The following is a 20,442-nucleotide window of genomic DNA, read 5'->3' as shown; positions in this document are numbered from 1 at the left end:
TACAAACCTAGAGGCACTAAGGGAAGGATGACACTTTATATAAAATTCAATAGGTAGGTTTGAGAAAAGATAACACAGAAATCTAGACCAAAACTGGGAAACAAGGAGTCATCTAGGAAATAGGAAAATATATAAGAACCTGTAAAATCTTCCAATAAATCCGTAAGAAAATGTGAAATAACCAAGAGGAAGATGGAAAAAAATATGAACTGGTGAATCAGGATAACAAATACCAATAAACATAAAAGGCTGCTCAACCTCATGACTAACCAGCAACCTGAAAACAATAACTCAGTGAGCTATCACATTACTGCCATTAAATCAGCAAAAAAGTTTTAAAATTTGAATAAGCTCCACCACAAGCTAAAGTGTGGGTGTACTTTCAAACCTTCCCAAGTACTGGCACCATACTGGAGAGCATTATGGCAGCGACTGGAACATTAACATGAATCGTCCCTCACTAAAATTCCACTGTGAGAAGACTTGTGGGAGTGCTCCAATGTGCAGAGAGGGACATGCACACAGGATGCTTATAGCAGCTCAGTGGAGAAAAGTGTGTTCACCAATAGGAACATATTTAAATGAAATGGAACAAGAATTATACATAACAAATTATTGCAAGAAATATCATTACAGTTATCAAAATTATAAGATTAAGAGTACCAAAAAAAAAAAACAAACAAACCTAAAACAGAAAAAGCACGTTGTATAATAACATTAGCCAAGATACACTGCAGACATCAGACCCAGCTATGCACGCACACTAGGCTTGCATGTGCCCAGGAAGGCACTAAGGTTCCCCACGCAAATTGTGACATGAAAATACCTGCAAAGCCTTAGACAGTCTGTGCGTGACATGTAAGTGCTATCTACGAGTAGGCTATTTTTATTTACATATCTGTATATTTTCTTCTGATAATGCACCCCTGATGACTTATGCAACCTAGAAGTAAAGAATTCGGTTGCTACTGCAATGTATACTCCCTGCACCCAACTGCCTGCCCAGAACAAGGCCAACTACTCATCCCTCTGTCAGAGGGCCCAGAGCAGCCTCACACCAAAAGGGCGCGCAGGACCATCTATCAAAGGACCCTCTCACCCTTCTCAGTCCCAGAGGTAAGTTCCTGCAGCCCCCACACCCCAGCTCAGGTCCCTGCCTTCTCTCTCAACCTGCAGATGCTCAGGTTAGAGACCTCAGGGGCTGCACAGGGCGGAGGCTGCCCCGCCCGCTGCAGGCTCCATGACGTCACGCGCCGCTCGGAAAGGACGTGCCCCCCAGTCCCCCCTCCCCACCCATCTTTAGGGAGGGGCCCTAGGCGCTGACCCGGGGAAGGCGGTGGAGCGGCCGGTTCTGGTGGGGATGGTACCTGGGAGCTGGTCTGAGCTGAAACCCCGGGCGCTGGGAAGGTGGGATGGGCTGCGTGGGTTTGGGCTGAGGCTGGGGCGGGGCTGGCTTCTGCCCACCCTTGGCGACCTTCTCTGGGGGCTCCGGGCCCCCCCCTTTCAACGGTCCCGGTGGCCAGTGTAGGGGGCGGGGCGGGAGCCAGACCCTGGGGCGGCAGTTTGAGCTCTGGGGAGCTGAGCCCCCGGGTGCTGTCTGGGCGCGGGGAGGGACCCCGGGAGGGCGCAGGGGAAGGAGCTTGGTCATCGGACTCCAGAGTTGGAGCTGAAGGTCAAACGGTGGTGGGAATAGACGGGACAGGTCAGTCCAGGGACTTTCTAGGGACTCTGGTCCATGGGTCTGTGCGGGAGGTAATAGGGGAAAGAGTTACACTGCGTTGGAGATTGTCTGTCCTTCTCAGGCGGTGATGACTGCGGATTTAAGGACTGTGAAATCGTCATTCCTTGGTCTACCACCCTTTTCTCACTTGTATAGGAGTTTTTTTGGAAAAACTGGCCACTCCAGGTAGGTAAGATGATATGCAACCAAGTGTCAGTCTTGGAGAATGTTCATCATTTGACTATTGACTGGTCTTCCCTGTAGTAATAGAAGTTTCTGCGTTTTCTCTGTTCAGTACTGTAACCAGAAATCACATGTGAGTATTAGGCAGTTGAAATGTGATTAGTGCAGCTTTTCCTTTCATTTAATTTAGGGATTTATTTAAATAGTTACGTGATGACTGGTGGTCTGGTCTGGACAGCTCAGACTAATGACACGGATAGTGTAGTGAACAAACAGCAAACTCCCTGTGAAGTGATTTTCAGTTTTCTTTCAACAGCTTTTAGAAATTAATATTGTTGATTACTGGCTGGGGCGATAATGTTGTCTACCATGTATTAGATGTATTAGATCTTTTTGAAAATTGGTGGAAGAAACAAATGTGGTGTGTTATTCAATATCAGGTTAATTGTAGTGACTAAGATAAGAACTACTAAAATTGAATTCTTTCAGAATTTAATAATTTTCTATTGCATATTGTTTCCTTTTTGAATAGTCTGTTTGACAGTGTAACTTCTTGTACATAAAAATGACCATGAGTGAGAGCAGAGAAAAATTCTCATACATGAATATTTCCTAGGGTGGGGAAGAGTGACATTTGTGATTTTTGTTAATTGACTAGAAAAAATCTTAATTTTTTAGGGGTTTTTGTGCAATAAGATGTGTGCCTACTGGAATCTATTGAGAACAATCAAAAGTGAATTCAGGCTAGAGTTCTTAGTTTTAAATGAACTATATTTAAGAGGGGTAAGCAAATTTTAAGTCATTTTAAAGAGTTAGGTTTTTCTTCTGACTCATCTAGGTTTTAGGATTTGCAAAATCTTGTTGAGTACCCCAAAAGAAAATAAATGTGTGTTGGTGATTAATACATATGTAGTTTTCAAGTTATTAGTACATTGGCTTGAAAGTTTACGTACAGATTTGTCATTTTTTCTTGTTACCCCATTCTGAATTTGTGTGTATGTGTGTTAGTGAAGAGATATTATTTTTTCATATATTACTGTTTTTTGGATTTCATGTATTTAATAATTTGAGATGTATATAATACAATTTAAGATGTAATTACATTTTTAAATGGGAGTATAGGAGTATAGTATAGGGAGTAAGAAATAGAGGGGATCTTGTTCAGCTTAAGCATTAGAGAAACTGAAGTTCAGTCTTTTGGCATATTGTGCATAACTAATTGGTATAAAAATGAATGAAATAAGATCAGTGAATAAAAAAAATAACTTGTGTAGGATCATCACTTTCTAATGTTTAAAAAGAACTTTTGTGTGTTTCTACATACCTCTTGGAAATACTTTGCAATAATAAACTATTCCAGTAGAATTCCTTGTTAACCAGCTGACAAGTTGGTTGATATCTGAAATCTTCCACGTATACTTAGTGTGTTTAGTTATAAAATATAAAAACGTCAGCCTGGCCTTTGTTCTGGTAATGTACAGCTGGTAAGATCCAACATGGATAACTTCATTAAGGTATCTTATCCCTGTTGACAGGAAAACAATACATAATTTTGTGGAACTAGTAGAAGAGACCTGCTATTTCTTTGAGCACATTTCTCTACCATGTTCCAAGAATGATTAAAGTGGTTTATCAGCCGTACAGAAAATGCAATGAGATGTGCAAAGGTCTTTAAGAATTGTGAGACCTGGTTTGCAAATAATGTCACTCATCCATGGTCATGGGATGCAGTATTGCAGGCAATTACATTTTATGTGCAGGTTTTCAAAATGTTGATTTCATTTCTTGTTTTTCTTTTGAATTCACTCTTAAGTTCCTGCTTACCATGTAATTTCAGAAGGAATTCTAATACTCTGGATAATCAGATCTTTCTCGAACACTTCCAAGTTACAGGAAGGATCTGCTCTTATAGTCAAGGTTAAGGGGGAGTGCATATTACTGGCTTCTGTTTACATTGCTGGGGTCAATAGCATTCTTACAAAGAGATGTTAGAGCGGTAGCAAGAGGGACAACATGGACAGCTCCTGGGCACTGAATGCCCACTTGTAGGATTCCCTGAGTTTCTTGGGAAAGAAGGGCTGTTTTGAAGCCCCCTTGTCCCCACCCTACCCCTAATGTAGATGTGTCTGTATGATGAGGGATCCAGCTCAGGCCCTGCAAGGTGAACCCTTAGGAAGGAAGAATGTCAAGAGAAACTGTGACCTTCATGGAGTCCCTTTGTATGGGGCACTAAGGTGACTGATGGGAAAGAAACACTTCTTTCCTTTCACATTAGGAGCACTTAGTCACTACCCTGGGGAGAGAGGCGAAGAGCAGGTTTGACTGCAGCGTTGCTTCTGTCCATCGGGTTGTTTACAGCCCACCCCTATAGCCTTGTGCCAGAATGCTTCAGAGGTGGAAACTGTGAGGAACGCTTTCCAACACAAATTTCCTAAACTTTGTCTGCCAATGCAGTGTTGACTAGGGTGCAAAGATGGAGCACTGGGTTTCTTGTTACTCCTGGAGCACTCACAGGAGGAAGTGGGAGAGAAGAATTCCAGGGAGGGAAATGTTGCCACATTTTAAAATTTTTTCCCTTCAATTATGTTTTATTTTTATATTAAGTTTTTTAATTTTTTATAGTATTGTTCATTTTTAAATAATATCTGATTCACCCCACCCCCTCAGGTGTAGTCTCCATAGTTTCTTTCACCAGTGCACTCATGCACCATCACCTCAGTCCCCCTCTGCTCCTCCCACCCTCCCTCTGATACCTCTCCCTCCTCCTCCCCTGCATTCATAATTCCTCTCTGATTCATAATTCTCCATTTTTGCTTTGCTGTGTTTTGTACTGTTATTATTTTTTTACACTGATGTCTTATTGGGTTCCCCTACATTCCTGCTATAAGTGAAACCATTTGATATTTTTCTTTTTCCTTCTGGCTTATTTCACTGAGCATAATTCCTTCTAGCTCCATCCATGTTGCTGTGAATGGCATGCATTTATCTTTAAAAAAAAAAAAAGATTTATTTATTTATTTTACACAAGACCCGGGTACAGGCCAGATGTGTGGGAGGGTGAGAGAATTCACCAAAGACAGAGTGGAGAACAAAACAGGCAGACTAACGAAATACACTGCTGGGGGGAGCAGTGGGCGCGACTGGAGAGGTGTACTGCACCATGTGGGACCCTTGCTGGCCGGCCAGGATTGAACCAGTGTTGCAGAGGCTGTGAACAGCTTCGCAGCATGGCACTCAACCGCCTGCGCCACCAGGGGAGGCTCAAGTTTATCTTTTTTGATTGCTGAATAATCCATTGTGTATATATGTCAGATCATCTTGATCCAGTCATCTATTTTTGGGCATTTGGGTTGTTTCCAGGTTAAACTTATTGTAAATAGTGCTGCAATAATCATAGGTGTGCAGGTGTTCTTTTGAATAAATATTTTTGTGTCCTTTGTGTAGATCCCTAGGAGTAGAATTGACGGGTCGTATGGTAGCTCCATTTTTAGTAGACTGAGGAACCTCCAGACAGCTTTCCATAGTGGTTGAACCAATTTGCACTCACACCAACAATGTGGGAGAGTTTCTTTTTTCACTACATCCTCATCAACATTCGTTATTGCTTGCTTTTTGATATGTGCCATTCTTACTGGTGTAAGGTGGTATCTCAGTGTGGTTTAAATTTGCATTTCCCTGAGGATAAGGGATGTTGAACATTTTTTCATATGCCTGTTGGCCATTTGCATTTCCTCTTTGGAGAAATGTCTTTTGAGTTCTTCTGCCCATTTCTTGACTGGATTGTTTATTTTATTTTGTTGAGTCCTGTGTGTTCTTTGTAGATCTTTGTGATCAGTCCCTTATCAGTTGAATGGAGAGCAAAGATTTTGTTCCAAATCAGTGGGGTGCCTCTCTGTTTTGGGTAATGTCTCTTTTATTGTGCAGATGCTTTTCAGTTTGATGTAACCCCAGGTATTTACCTTTGCTTTCACTATCACTGCTTTGGGCAATGGGTCTATAAAGATGTTATTGCAATGTATGTCTTGTAATGTTTTACCTATATTTTCTTCTATATATTTTATGGTTTCAGGGCTTATGTCCAGTTCTTTTATCCATTTTGAGTTGATTTTTGTGCATGGTGAGAGGTAGTGGTCTAGTTATATTTTTTTGCATGTGGTCCAGTTTTCCCAGCACCATTTATTGAACAGACTGTCCATGTTCCATTGCATGTTCTTTGCTCCTTTGTCAAAGATCAGTTGTCCATATAAGTGTGGTTTTATTTCTGGGCTCTCTATTCAATTCCATTGGTCTGTGTGTCTGTTTTTGTTCCAGTACCAAACTGTTTTAATTATTATGGCTTTGTAATATAGCTTGAAGTTTGGAAGTGTGATACCTCCTTTCTCCTTTGTTTCATCAGTGGGGCTTTGGCTATTCGTGTTTTTTTTTGTGGTTCCATATGAATGTCATCAATATTTGTTCTATTTCTTTGAAGAATGTCATTGAGATTTTTATTGGAATAGCATTGAATCTGTACGTTGCTTTTGGTAGGATGGCCATTTTAATAATGTTAATTCTTCCAATCCATGAGCAGGGGATGTCTTTCCATTTCTTTGTATCTTCTTCTATTTCTTTTAACAGTGTTTTAAAATTTTCTTTTTTTTTAAAGATTTATTTATTTATACAAGCACTGGGGTACAGGCCAGAGGCATGGGAGGGTAAGAGAATTCACCAGAGTCAGAGCAGGGAGCAGAACAGGCAGAAGACCTGAAGTGCATTGCTGAGGGGAGCACTGGGCGAGATATTAGAGGTCTGCCTTGCCATGTGGAAATATCCGTGGCCAGCCGGGAATCAAACTGGTGCTGCAGAGGCTGCAGACAGCTTCTCAGTGCTGCACTCAACCCACTGTGCCACTGGGAAGGCCCTTATAATCCTATTTGTGTAGGTCTTTCACCTCTTTTGTTAGGTTTATTCCAAGTTTTTGATTTTTTTTTGTTTCAATTATGGAAGGGATGTTTTTCTTGATTTCTTCTTCTTCAGATTGATTGTGTATCAGAAGGCTACTGATTTTTGTGTGTTGATTTTGTATCCTGCTAATTTACTGAGCTGGTTGATTATTTTTTTTTAAGATTTATTTATTTATTTATACAAGCACTAGGTACAGTCAGAAGCTTGGGAGGGTGAGAGAATTCACCAGAGCCAGAGCAGGGAGCCGAACAGGCAGACTGACGAAGTACTCTACTGAGGGGAGCAGTGGTGCAGCAGGAGAGGTCTGAGCGCCATGTGGGACCCTCTCCTGCAGCCAAGGATCGAACCGCTCCTGCAGAGGCTGCGGGCAGCTTCTCAGCCCAGCACTCAACCACTGTACCACCAGGGAGGCCCTGGTTCATTATTTTGAATAGTTTTTCTGTGGAGTTTTTAGGGTTCTCTATGTATATTATCATATCGTCTGCAAACAATGATAGTTTTACTTCTTTGTTCCCTATCTGGATTCATTGTATGTCTTTCTCTTGTCTTATTGCCCTGGCTAGGACCTCCAGTATTATATTGAAGAGCAGTGGTGAGAGAGGACATCCTTGTCTTGTTCCTGATCTTAAAGGAAAGGTTTTCAGTTATTTGCCATTGAGAATAATATTGACAGTGGGTTTGTTGTGTGTGGCTTTTATCATATTACGGTATGTTCCTTCTATCCCGAGAATTTCAAGGGCCTTCATCATAAATGGATTTTGGACTTTGTCGAATGCTTTCTCAGCATCTATTGATATGATCATATGGTTTTTATTTTTCTTTTTGTTGATGTGTTGTATTACACTGATGGATTTTCATATGTTGAACCATCTTTGTGCCCCTGGCATGAATTTCACTTGACTGTGGTATATTATCCCTTTGATGCATTGTAGGATTCTGTTAGCAAGGATTTTGTTGAGGATTTTTAGGGAGATTGGCCTATAATTTTCTTTTTCTGTACTGTCTTTGTTTAGTTTTGGTATTGGTGTAATGTTGGCTTCATAGAACATATTTGGTAGTATTACTTCTTTTTCAATTTTTTGAAAAGTTGAGTAGGACAGGCATTGATTCACTGCTGAACGTTTGGTAGAATTCATTTGTGAAGCTGTCTGGGCCTGGGTTTTTGTTTTGTGGGAGTGCTTTGATTACTGCCTCAATTTCGTTGCCCTGTAATTGGTCTGTTTAGGTGTTCTATTTCTTCTTTGTCCAGCTTTGGATGATTATATCATTCTAGGAATTTGTCCATCTCTTCTTAGTTTGTTGAATTTGGTTGCATATAAGTGTTCAGAGTAATCTCTGATTACTCTTTTGATTTCTACTGAGTCTGTTGTGATTTATCCTCTTTTATTTATATTCCTATTTATATGTGTTTTCCCCCATTTTTTCTTTGTGAGCCTGGCTAGAGGTTTGTCTATTTTGTTTATTTTTTAAAAGAATCAACTTTTGGTTTCATTGATCTTTGGATTGTTTTTTTAATTTCTATTTCATTTATTTGTGCTTTGATTTTTATTATTTCCTTTCTTCTTCTGGCTTTAGGGGTTTTTTTATTGCTCTTTTTCTAGCTCTTTGAGATGTGTGATTAGGTTGTTTCTTTGAGCTGTTTCTTGTAGAGTGTTGTTTCTTGATGTGGCCCTGTATTGCTATATATTTTCCTCTTATTACTGCTTTTGCTGCATCCCATACATTCTGGAAAGTGGTGTCCTCCTTGTCATTCAACTCAAAGTATATTTTAGTTTCTTCTTTGATTTCATCATTGTTCCAGTGTTCTTCCAGTAGTGTGGATTTCAATCTCCATGAAGTGGGAGGGTTCCGTGTTTTCTTTTCATGATTTATTTCTAGTTTGATTCCTTTATGATTGGAGATGATAGTTGGAATGATTTTGATCTTCATGTATCTGTTGGTGTTTGTCTTGTGGCCCAGTATGTGATAGATTTTGGAGAATGATCTGTGAGCACTTGAGAAAAATGTGTGCTCAGACTTTTTTGGGTGCAGTGTCCTATAGAAGTCTGTTAAGTCCATTGGTTCTATGTCTATTTATTTTTTGTCTCACTGACCTGTCCAGTGGTGAGAGTGGAGTGTTGAAGTCTTCCACTCTATATGTATTTTCTTTAATGTCTGTTTTCAGAGTTGATAATAACTGTCTAATGTATTTTGGTGCTCCTTCATTTGGTGAGTATATGTAAGTGAGTGTTATGTCTTCTTGATGTATTGTCCCCTTGATCATACTGTAGTACCCGTAAATGTCTCTTTTTACTTTTTTTTTAATTTGGAGTTTATTTCATCTGATATAAGTATGGCTGTTCCTGCCTTCTGTTTTGGTCCATTTACTTGTGGGATTATTTTCCAACCTTTTACTTGCAGTCTGTGTTTATCTTTTGTGGTTAAGTGTGTTTCCTGGAGACAGCAGAAGGATGGATTTTGTTTTTTAATCCAGCTTGCTACTCTCTGTCTTTTTATTGATGAGTTTAATCCATTTACATTTAGAGTTAATATTGATATGTTGTTGGGCTTCCCTGGTGGCGTAGGCAATTGATCGCTGCACTGTTAAGCTGTCCGCAGCCTCTGCAGCATGGGTTTGATCCTACCGGCCAGCGAGAATCCACATGGTGCAGCAGACCTCTCCTGTCTCACCTGCTGATCCCCTCAGCAGTGTATCTCGTCAGTCTGCCTGTTCTGTTCCCTGCTCTGTGTCTGGTGAATTCTCTCACCCTCCCACACATCTAGCCTGTACCCCATTTCTTGTATAAATAAATTTAAAAAATATATTGATATGTTGGCATCTGTATTTGCCATTTTGTTTGTCTTTTTTGTGATTTTATTCCTCGCTTTGTTCTGTTCTTCTTGATCCTTCCTCTGTTGGTTTTGGCTTTAGGACTTCTTGTAGAAATTTTGGGATTGGGGATTTATTTGTAATGAATTTCTAAAGTTTCTGTTTGTCTGAGGAGGTCCATATGTTTTCTTTGTAGAGGAAGGAGAGCTTTGTAGGGTAAAGTATTCTTGGTTGGCATTTGCTGTCTTAAAGTTTGTTGAATATGTTGCTCCATTATCTTCTTGGCCGTAGTGTTCTTCAGAGAAGTCTGAGGTTAACCTGATTGATTTTCCCTTATAAGTTATCTGTTTTTTCCCCCTTGCCCTTGCCGGTTTCATTGTTTTTATTTTGTCTTGGACTCTTACAAGCTTTACTAAAATGTGTCTTGCTATAGTTTTATTTTCATTGTTCTAATTTGGTGTTCTTTTCGCTTCTTGTATGTCTATATTTTTCTCCTTTTTCTTGCTTGGGATGTTTTCTTCAATTATCTCCTTGAATAATTTCTCAAACCCTTTGTCTCTCTCCTCACCTTCTGGAATACTTATAGCGCTTATATTTTCTCTCTTCATGGAGTCTATAATTGTCTAAGTGTATTCTTATTCTTCCTTTGCACTTCTCTCTCTTTTTTCCCTTTAGGTTCTTTCTATTTCTGTATTTTCAAGAATACTGATCCATTCTTCCATTTCCTCGGTTCGGTTTTCAATGCTTTTCTAAGAGCTCTTTGTCTCCTCCAGTAATCTTTTAGTCTCCTCCTTTTATTTCTTTTCTTAAGGTCTCATTTTCATTCTTCGGTTTGTTGAATATTTGTCTCATTTCATTATACGTTTTAATCATGATTATTATTAATTCTCTATCTGACAGCAGATAATTTCTTTCATGTCATTGTTGAGCTCTGGTGACTGATTTTCTTTTTTTTTTTTTGGTGTGTCCTTCTTCTGTGGGCTTGCTTGATTATTTGTATTTTTCCTTTTCCCAGCTGTTTGCTTTCTAATTTGTTCTATGCGTTGGGACGTTGTGCCACTGGTGTTGGCAATCATCTCTTTGGATTGCTCCTTCAGCGGTGTCAGAAACAGTTTACCAGACTGATACCAGCACTGGTTGGCCAAAACTCCATCAGGGTGTTGATGCTGTGACTGTATTGCTGAGCACTGTCTCTTACAGTTCCCTCCCTCTGTATTTATCCAGTTCCAGCAGGAAATCAGTTTGTGGTGATTTTGCTCTTGCCACTAGGTGGCGCTAGAGACCTGTACTTGCCAACCTGTTTTCCCCTGTAGTTCTCTGAGAAAAGGAGGGGGAGGGGAGCACCTGGACGCATGGGCTATTGCTCATGCTGGGTGCTGTGTCTACCCCATGTTCACCCAGTGCTGGCCGGCAGCTGTGTGGATCCGGTGCCCTGAATTCTGCACTCTAGTTCTCAATCTCAGAATCTCAGATCCAAAATGATGGCTGTCACCCTGTGCAGTGCCCACTCTTATGGCGCGTCGATGCCCCGAATCCTGTGCCTGGCTCTCAGTTCCAGAATGGTGTCTTGCTCCATGACTTGTTTCCTTTGTTACCCCATTTGTGTGGCCGTCTTCCCCACTCAGAGCCTGAGGACAGTTTTGGGATCCCTGGCTTCCAACTATCAGGATTTTGGTGATTTTGTTCTGATCACTAGGTGGCGCCAGACATCTTTCCTAGTATCCTTCCAGAACTGTGCTTTTTCCCGTGGGTCTCTGGGGAACAGAGTGGGGGAAGCGTGAAATGGCTCAGTGGTGTGGGGTGCTGTGTCAATTTTGTACCCAGGATCTCACTTCTGAAGCCCTCAGATCCAGGACGGGGGCAGGAGCCCAGCTCAGTGTCCTCAGAAATGGCACCTTTTGCACCCCGCTCCCTGCCCCAGCGCCTGGTTTTTGATTACTCAGTGAGGGTCATTCACCTCAGTGATGATTCCCATGTGTCTCATCAGGAACCTAGGTCTGGAGCAGGGACCTGGGCAGCCACGATCCACGTATGCTTTTTGAGAGCGCCCGCGCTTTTCCGCACAAGCTTACAGGCTGGACTTCAGCTATTTGAGGAGTCCTAATCTTCCTCCAGTGGCGCCCAGAGCCAATTGCTCACCTCCATGGTGATTCCTGCACAGTTCTCCACAGTTCCCATTTGGGGGTGCAGTGCCTTCAGTAGCTCCTTTCCAATCACAGTCTCGTTTGATCTGTAGTTTGTCTTTGTTGTTGTTATTGTTTTCTTTCTGTTGGTCTGAGTGTGCCGGCTTTGTGGGTGGGGGAAGGGTAGCAGGGTTCTGAGCTTTACTCTCTTTTCATCCTCTTTTATGGCAACTTTCCTCTTTTGGCAGTTTGCCAGAGTCGCCTTTTATCTTCCTTGTCCCTCTTCTAGCAGGGACCTGCTGTTTTTCCTCCCTATTAACTTTATTATTTATTTATTTATTTTTTTTTTTGGAGGACTTACAGCGTTTCCCCACCTCCATGTTGATCTGGGTGTCTTAATTTAATATTAGATGTATTAGCTGGAGTAGTTAGGCAATGATGAAAATGAAAGGAATACATGTTGGATAAGAAGAAGTGAAAATAGGGCCTCCCTGGTGGCACAAGGGGTTAAAGACACAGCACTATCAAGCTATGGCCAGCCACTGCAACATGAGTCCCATCCCTAGCCAAAGTGATAACCCATATGGTGCAGCAGACCTCTCCTGTCTCAACATCTGCTCCCCTCAGTGGTGTATTTCAGTAGATCCACCTGTTCTGCTCCCCACTCTGTCTCTGGGGATTCCTCTCATCCCCACACCTCTGGCTTACACCTCAGTTCTTGTATACATAGATAAATGAATATTTTTTAAAAAACAAGTGAAATACTGTTATTCACAGACAATTTGATGCTATAAATAGAAAGACAACACCAGAAGGCCATAGAAATAATAAATGAATACAACAATGTGACAGTTACAAAAATCAACATATAAAAATCATTCAAGAAGAAACATAAATTGAGTGTACAAGAAGAAAATAATTCCATTCATAATCGCATCAAAAAGAATGAAACAGCCAGGAATTAACCTAACCAAGGAGGTTTATTATTTACAAAATAAAAGCTACAAGATGACATTATACATTTTAGAGCATGACATAAGGAAATGGAAAGACATCACATGCTCATGGGAACAATCAATATCATCAATTTGACTCTTCTGCCAAACACCATATATAGATTTAATGTAATCCCTATTAAAATACCAATGATATTTGTCAAAGAGATGGAACAAAAATTATTAAAATTTATATGGAACCAATAAAGATCTCAAATAGCTAAAGCAAATCCTAAGGAAAAAAAGGGAAAGAAACAGAGGTATCATGTTACCTGACTTTTAAACCATATAGCATAAAGTAAAAGTAATAAACAATAGTATTGGAGAAAAAGAGACACGTAGATCAGTGGGACAGAATAAACTCCAAAAGCCCAGAGATAAATCCAAGCATCTGTCAATATTTACTCTATGATAGAAGAGCCATAACCATACATGGGAGAAAGGAGAGCCTCTTCAACACATGATGCTGGGAAAATTGGATGGCTACTGGTGAGAGAGTAAAGATGGGTCACTCAAACTCCATGCACAAAACCAAATTCTAAATGGATTAAAGACTTAGATATATGACCTGCAGCAATAAAACACATGGAAGAAAACATTGGCCATACATTTCATATCATCCATGATAAAGATGTCTTTAGCGTGTCAACCCCTATGGAAAGAGAATAAACCACTGTTTCACTTTCAAATTTATCTTTTCATAGGAATCATTCCACCCAATTTATTATGTATTGAAATGCAATGGAAATCAGCAAATCATGGAAACAGCAGATTAGGGCCTAAGCAGAGAGGAAAGCAGGAAGGGATGCTAATGGGTGTGGTGTTTGCTTTTGATGTGATAAGCATGTGGTGGTGGGCCAACATTGTAAACGTGGTAAACTCTCTGAGTGACACACTGTAGAATGGTTAAAATGGTGAATTGTATTTTATATGCAACTTACATGAATTTACTTTAAGTGTAGTAGGGACTGAACAAGATGCATCAGCAACATGTGTAAACATTGCATACCAGACTCCTGTTGCAAAATTAAATGTATAGGGATACAATGTATAGTTCGGTGACTATAGTTAGTAATACTGTATTGAATATTTGAAAATAGCTTAGAGAAAAACATTCTTGTCACAAGAAAAAAATGTCATCCCAGTGATGTATGGAGCATATTGTACTGTACACAGTCATTTCACTGTGTCCAATATGGAATCATTGTGTTGTGCACCTGAAACTAATATGTCAATTATGCCTCAATTTTTTTTAAGGACAAAAGGGAAAAACTGGCAGATTGGAAGGAAGCAGCCTAGGGACTCCGAACCTTTTGAATCAGCATTTGCAACTGGCTTCTCTTTCCTGTGACTAACAGACCATCTTTCATCTGCGTACAGGATACACACCGAGGTCTCTTTATCCAGCAACTGCGAACTATGCAGAACCTCCAGCCGAGAATCAAACTAAAGCTGTTTGGCCACTCAGGGTCTGGGAAGACCACACTGGTAGAGTCTCTGAAGTGTGGGCTGCTAAGGAGCTTCTTCAGAAGATGCCGGCCCAGACTCTCTGCCACCAACTCCACCAGATTCCCACCTTCACACCTGGTTTCCAAGCCAGCAGGTAGGCCCTTCCACACAGGCCCCTGTCTCTCTAGTAGGTGGGTGCTTTTCTATTCTCTCAAATCAGGTGTAGGATGAATGGTGGCTTAGTTGGGTCTCTAGGTCTGAGACTGACCAACTCCTGCCACGTGGGAGGCTCTCAAGCATGGTCTAACCCTGCTGTGGATCTTGTGTCCACCTGAGGATTACAGACTGTCCAATGATAACAAGGAAAAGGCTTCACTGAAACCACAGAATCACAGAGGCCCTCCACGGCAACTGCAAAGAGCAGAATTGTTGTGTTCTTCTTGGGAACTCTGCCTTTAAGGACACAGAGACCTGGGACGAAAAAGGTGAGTTTTGGTTTCTTATGAAAACTTGGAGTTTCTGTCCACACTGCAACATGAGTCCCATCACCAGCCAGGACAAAGGTCAAAAGGGCATTCCAAATTGAGGGCAACAAAGAAAAAAGATGCAGTCTGCAACGCCTAGACTTAGTTCTGGGCACAGTGAGTAGGACTGGAGGCAGTGAGTGAGACCACCGAGAACTGACCAATCACAAAGAGACTGGTGGGGCTTTAAAATAATCAGGGAAAGAAGGTCTATATTCCCTGAGGCCCGACTCCCCTTGGCTTCCCTGCCTTTCCCTGGCCTGGTTCCATGGCCTGGGAGTCCCACTTTATTTCTGTTCCTTTTCTCCTAAAAAAAAAACTACAACTGATTACTCAATCTTAAATCTGCCCTTTTCATCATCTGCTGAAAAAAACTAATGATAACTTGTTAAATATCTAAAATGACTTTCCTCATTGTAAGGAAACTGAACTTTGAGGTTTACATTTTGCTCCTTACTGTAAGGAAACTAAACTTTCAGGTCTCCTTTTTGCTCCTTATTGTAAGGGAGCTAAAGTTTAATGTCATCTCAAACAAAAATTAAAGGATGTGTTTGTGTAAGTTGTCTAGTCTAAAGAGATGATAGTATAACAACTCTTACAACGTTTTACAATGTAGAGGGTGAAAACTAGGATGTAATAACTCTAAATGCAAGTGAGGTCAGGTGTGTGTGTTTGGAAAAAAAATGTATTGAAGGTGGATATTCTAAAGGTCCTTAAGATAATTTAAAGTAGGATGGGTAAATGAAATGGTATTAAAAAGAAAGAAGACAAAGGAAAGTATTGAAGGTCTGAGAGATTTTGGTGAGAAATTTTGTGTGCTCAGGTGACTTACTATGGGATGTTTTGGTTCACTTGGGCATTGGTAGTGTACACCCATGTAACACCAGGTTTAGTTCTTTTATATATATATATAAAAATTGAGGTATTCAAAAAACTGCTTTCACTAGTTTCTTACAACAAATTAAAGACTGTTCAGGTAATCTAAAACCTTGGTGCTTTTGCCCTCAGGTTACCTGGAAAAACCTTATCATGCCAGCATTTCTGAGCCTTGTCAAAGAAATAGATCTACTCTTAAAATCCTTGTCACCCTGAGTAAAGAATTATTTTGTAAAGATCAGGAAGTTCTATAACAATTTCATTCTACACTAGTAAAAGTTTTGTCTTAAGAGAGCTCTTAAGACACCTAATAAAATTGTTTTTCATTGTGAAATACAGTCAATTTGGGAATATTGATACCTCATAAAAAGTATTCTCATAAGATAGTTACTCCTTTTTAACATAAACGTAAGCTAATGAGATTGTTCTGAAATACATAAGACTTCTTAAAACCTAATAAGCCAGTCAATTATAAAAGGGCTAAAAAAGTTACTCAAAAGCCCAAAGTCCCACACCATTACAGGCTGGATGTGCCAAGGCCATACAAAAGTGCACTACTCTAAGCCCAGAAAAGGACATGTCTCAGGTCTTGCTCTGATGTCGGGTGCAGGCTCCGGAGACTAAACCAGGGGTGACCAGTGAAAGCCACTCACATGTGCACAACCTTGGTCCTAGCACAAGAGGGCGAGGTGATACTGGGAGCTCCTTTTATTAGCCGGTCTGCATCAGATATATGGCAAAAAACTCAAAACTCGCCATGGGACCCCAAACTCAGCCACACCAGCTTTTAAAGGTGGCTTTTAAAATCTTGATTAGGGACCAAAGTAAAGGGTGAGAGAAAGAAGGTTGTGATGAGTAAGGGCAGGTGCCATTAATAGGCACCACTGAGTCCTAGGGCAAGTTGGGGATAACAGGCAGCCTCAAGGACAGTGCAGGATTTCAGGAGAGCTAAGGATGACTCCAGAGATAAGGGCAACAAATTCCAAAGGGGACCAATCAGACACCCCTGGACAGGGCATTCCAAATTGACAACAGTAAAGGGAAAAAGAGTTCTGGGGCACAGAGGCTTAGTTCTGGGCACAGAGACATTCAGACAGTGAGCGAGACCAACGAGAACTGACCAATCACAAAGAGACTGGTGGGGCTTTCAAAAAATCAGGGAAGAAGGTCTATATTCCCTGAGGCCCAACTCCCCTTGGCTTCCCTGCCCCTCCCTGGCCTGGTTCCAAGGCCTGGGAGTCCCACTTTATTTCTGTTCCTTTTCTCCTCAATAAACTTTTTCTTTCTCTGAGCAAATCCGCCTCTTCTAGCTTGCTTGCCTGAGTGTGAAGTTCCTGCTGCAGCTTCGTGAGACACCAACCCACGGTGGTCCAGTGACTGGGACTCTGTGCTGTGCCTGCAGCCTGGGATCCCTTCCTTGCTGGGAGACTAGGCCTGAAAACCTGCAATTCCAGTATCAGTATGATTTGGTAGGTTATTTTGGAGGTGCTGGGAATGGAGAAAAATTCCACACTTATTAATGGTAATAGTGTTCCCAGACTCCAAAAATAACCTACCTATTCTCCTTTTGGATAGCAGGACAAACCTATATAGAATATTGTCTTTCTTAGCCTTGTAAGGTAAAATCACAGATGCCAAATGGTTATTCTGAGATAATGTGGCTTGGACGAAGCAAACATGTTGAGATAAAATTTGTCAAGAAAAATATTTTCAAAATATAATTTAATAGCTGAGAAAATATTTTAACTATAACAGCACTTAATAGTTTTCCGTGAGCTTGCTTTCAAAGTGACAATTTGCAAAGTACCGATATATAGTCATATGAAATGACCTTAAGAGTGTGCAGCATTGAAGAGGAATTTGAAGTTGTGACAATAAGCATAGCTGACTATTAAACAGTTGACGTTAAAGACAGAAGTAGCACTCTTCCTGTGGAGAAATCATAATCCCAGCAAACAGTTTTCCTCAAGATGAGCAATATTTAAACAATACAATCTATTGGTTGAAAATCTTTGAGTCAATCTGTGACTAAAGCACAAGGTGCCTTGTGAAATGTAAATGTTAATAGAGTAAATGTAAATGTTAGTAGAGTAGACAAAAGCAAGCCTGGGGAAAGCAACAGAAAGAATGTAACCACCTATCTGACCTGGGAGTTGGATCCTGGCAATCAGAGGCTTAGCATCTCTCCTCCCTGAGAATGTTCCTTCCCAGGAACTGCTCTGAGACAAATGCACAGTCTGGAGCCTTGAGATGGTTCCTTGTTATTGTGTTGGTATGGCCCAGGGCACCTGAACCTTGCACCCCTCAGGGCAAACCACCTTTTCCCACAAGGAAGACTGAACTCTGCTCCAAGATCAGGCCTCCTGTGAGATGGAGCTGCTGGGAAGGGGGCAGAGCAGAATGGCCATTTTGAGGAGCCTTTATTTTTTTTTTAAGATTTTTTAAAAATTTATTTATACAAGTACTGGGGTGCAGTCACAGGTATGGGAGGATGAAAGAATTCACCAGAAACAGAGTGGGGAGTAGAACAGGCAGATGGACCAAGGACACTGCTGAGGGTAGCAGCAGGCAAGACAGAAGAGGTCTGCTCGCCATGTGGGTTTCTCCCTGGCTAGCCGGGAATTGAACCCATGTGCAGAGGCTGCGGACAGCTTCCCAGCGTGGCACTCAACCCTCTGTGCCACTGGGGATGCCCCAATTTTGAGGCATCTTTAAAAGAAAGCCATACACGTGGGTTCACTGTGTGTGGAAGGCAGGTGCTCTGCTGACCAGGCAGGTGGTAGGACACTGCCCCCCAGATCGCCAGCCCCCCACCTCAGCAATAGCAGGCATCTGCATGTCTTACTTGGTCTGGTGGCAGCAGGACTTGGGGAGACTGTGCAGAGGTGCCACAGGCTGTGATGGTCAGGGCTCTCTGTACCCTGCTTTCTCCTACAGCTGCAGCTCCACCTCACACCATCTGTTGGGACTGGGCCTTCTCCTTCCCTCTACTCTGTTAGTTAAAATAGATCTTTTTCTTTTGCTTCACCAAATGCTCTTTTGTTTACATTACACGGCCACTAGTGTCTAGGACCCAGAATTGGTGAGAGGTTCTGTCCTGCTGTCTGTTTTCTTAGACCCTTTGCCCAGTAACATTTGAGACTTTAGAGACTGCACGTCTCGGAATACAGTTAAAACCTCCATAAAACTTGGGTATTTGTTTGGGGTGGGGTGGTGTGGTGTCTTGAGGTTGCCCCAGACAAAGCCTCATAAGTAAGTTTCCTTGTTCATTAAAAGAGCCACCTAATCTGGAGTGCCTGCCTCTTTCTTTGTTTTCACCTTGCTCTCTGCATACCGGGCCCAGGTACAGATTTTACCTGGGAGGTTCTCCTGGGTTGTACTCCAACAACATATTACTGAAAGAAAGTGAGCTGTACAAAGAAAAGAAAGGGGAGAGGGAATGTGGGAGTAGAGTTTCTTGCCCCAGAGAAAATCCTGAAATTAGGGTGAAAGGTATTATCACAAGCAAATAATAACAGCTCTTATTTCTTGAGCTCTTCTGTGTGTTGGACTCTGAAGGCTGAAAATGCCTATATTTGTATCATAAAAAGCCCATGAGAAGAACCCTGCTACCCTTCTCCACTCACAAAGTCACAATCTCCGATCAACAGAAAGGAGGAAAAAAAGAAAACAAAACCAACCAACAAGAACAAACTATGCATCAAGCAGGACTGTGAGTGGAAAGGAAATATTTCAGGCACCACACCCTATGAACTGGAACTGTGGAGAACTGTGCAGGAATTGCTGTGGAGGTGAGCAAATGGCTCTGGGCGACATTAGAGGAAAACAAAGACTCCTAGAGACCTGCAAATAGCCCAAGGCCAGATGGTAAGCTTGTGTGAAAAGCAGTGCTCTTGAAAAGTATCTGCAGATTGCAGATTGCAGCTGCCAGTTCCCGGTGCCTGCAACCTAGGCTTGCAGGGAGATGCTCGGGAGCCCTCATTGAGGTGAATGTCCCTCACTGAATAATCAGAAACCAGGAACCTGGACATGGGAGCAGGGTGCAAAAGGCGCCATTTCTGCAGACACTGAACTGGGCTACAGCCTGCATCCTGGATATGAGGGCTTCGGGACTGAGACCTGGGGCATGAAATTCGGGGTGTGGGATCCCCACAACTTTGGGGCACAGGGCAGACACAGCAACCCCACGCTGTTGAGGCACTCCATGTCACTCCCACTCTGTTCCCGTGACCCACAAGGGAAAAACAGTTCTGGAAGGACAATAGAAAAGATCTCTGGCACCACCTAGTGACCAGAAAAATATCACCAACATCTGATAGTGTTATAGGACAAGGAGAGGGGCAGCCCAAACCCCGCAAACCTGCCTATTCTAAATGGGTTCTGCCATCCGCCGCATCAACACAAAACATATGACACTTTAATGGGAAGGAACTTTAATAAAAACTAGGAAACAATACAGGTAAGGCAAAGAGTCTAGTTTCTAAATGAAGCACCCAAAGTTACCCATCCCCTCGTGGGTAAAACTCCATCCATATGGGATTGGCCCAGAACAAGGCCCCAAAGCCTGCCACAAGTCTAAAGCATCTTCCAGTGGGGACCCACAGAAAAGGGTCACAAACAACCAGACAAGCCCGGAAGGAAAAGAGCAAAATCAACATCAAGATAAAAGCTGCCATTGTCACCTCCCCACGGGTCTCACCCACATCTGTGTCATCCAGTCCACGACCAAAAGACAAGCGCAGTTTCTTCACGTGTCTCTAGGCTCCATGCGCCTCCTCCAGGTCTCCTTGCTCCATCCTGCTTCCCTCCTCCGTCTCTT

At 41.8% G+C, this 20,442-nt stretch overlaps 1 long non-coding RNA gene across 6 annotated transcripts in view; it reads left to right on the top strand.

The window, feature by feature from the left end:
• The first annotated feature begins 1,280 nt into the window (after positions 1-1,280).
• Positions 1,281-20,442, top strand: part of LOC119232606 (uncharacterized) — an 82,220-nt gene continuing 63,058 nt past the window's right edge. For 3 of the 6 annotated variants that reach the window (XR_008549660.1, XR_008549658.1, XR_008549662.1), the window contains exons 1-3: positions 1,281-1,407; positions 1,803-1,906; positions 14,032-14,377. This is a non-coding gene — a long non-coding RNA (uncharacterized LOC119232606). Of the gene's footprint in view, positions 1,408-1,567; positions 1,703-1,802; positions 1,907-14,031; positions 14,378-14,567; positions 14,709-20,442 lie in introns of those variants that run through there. The other 3 variants (XR_008549663.1, XR_008549661.1, XR_008549659.1) reach the window with 3 other exon arrangements.

This window comes from Talpa occidentalis, unplaced genomic scaffold, assembly GCF_014898055.3.
Source record: "Talpa occidentalis isolate TD23 unplaced genomic scaffold, MPIMG_talOcc4v2.1 talOcc4.7, whole genome shotgun sequence".
Taxonomy (NCBI): domain Eukaryota; kingdom Metazoa; phylum Chordata; class Mammalia; order Eulipotyphla; family Talpidae; genus Talpa; species Talpa occidentalis.
The sequence above is the reverse complement of the archived record's forward strand: the minus strand, read 5'-3'. Positions and strand labels throughout refer to the sequence as shown.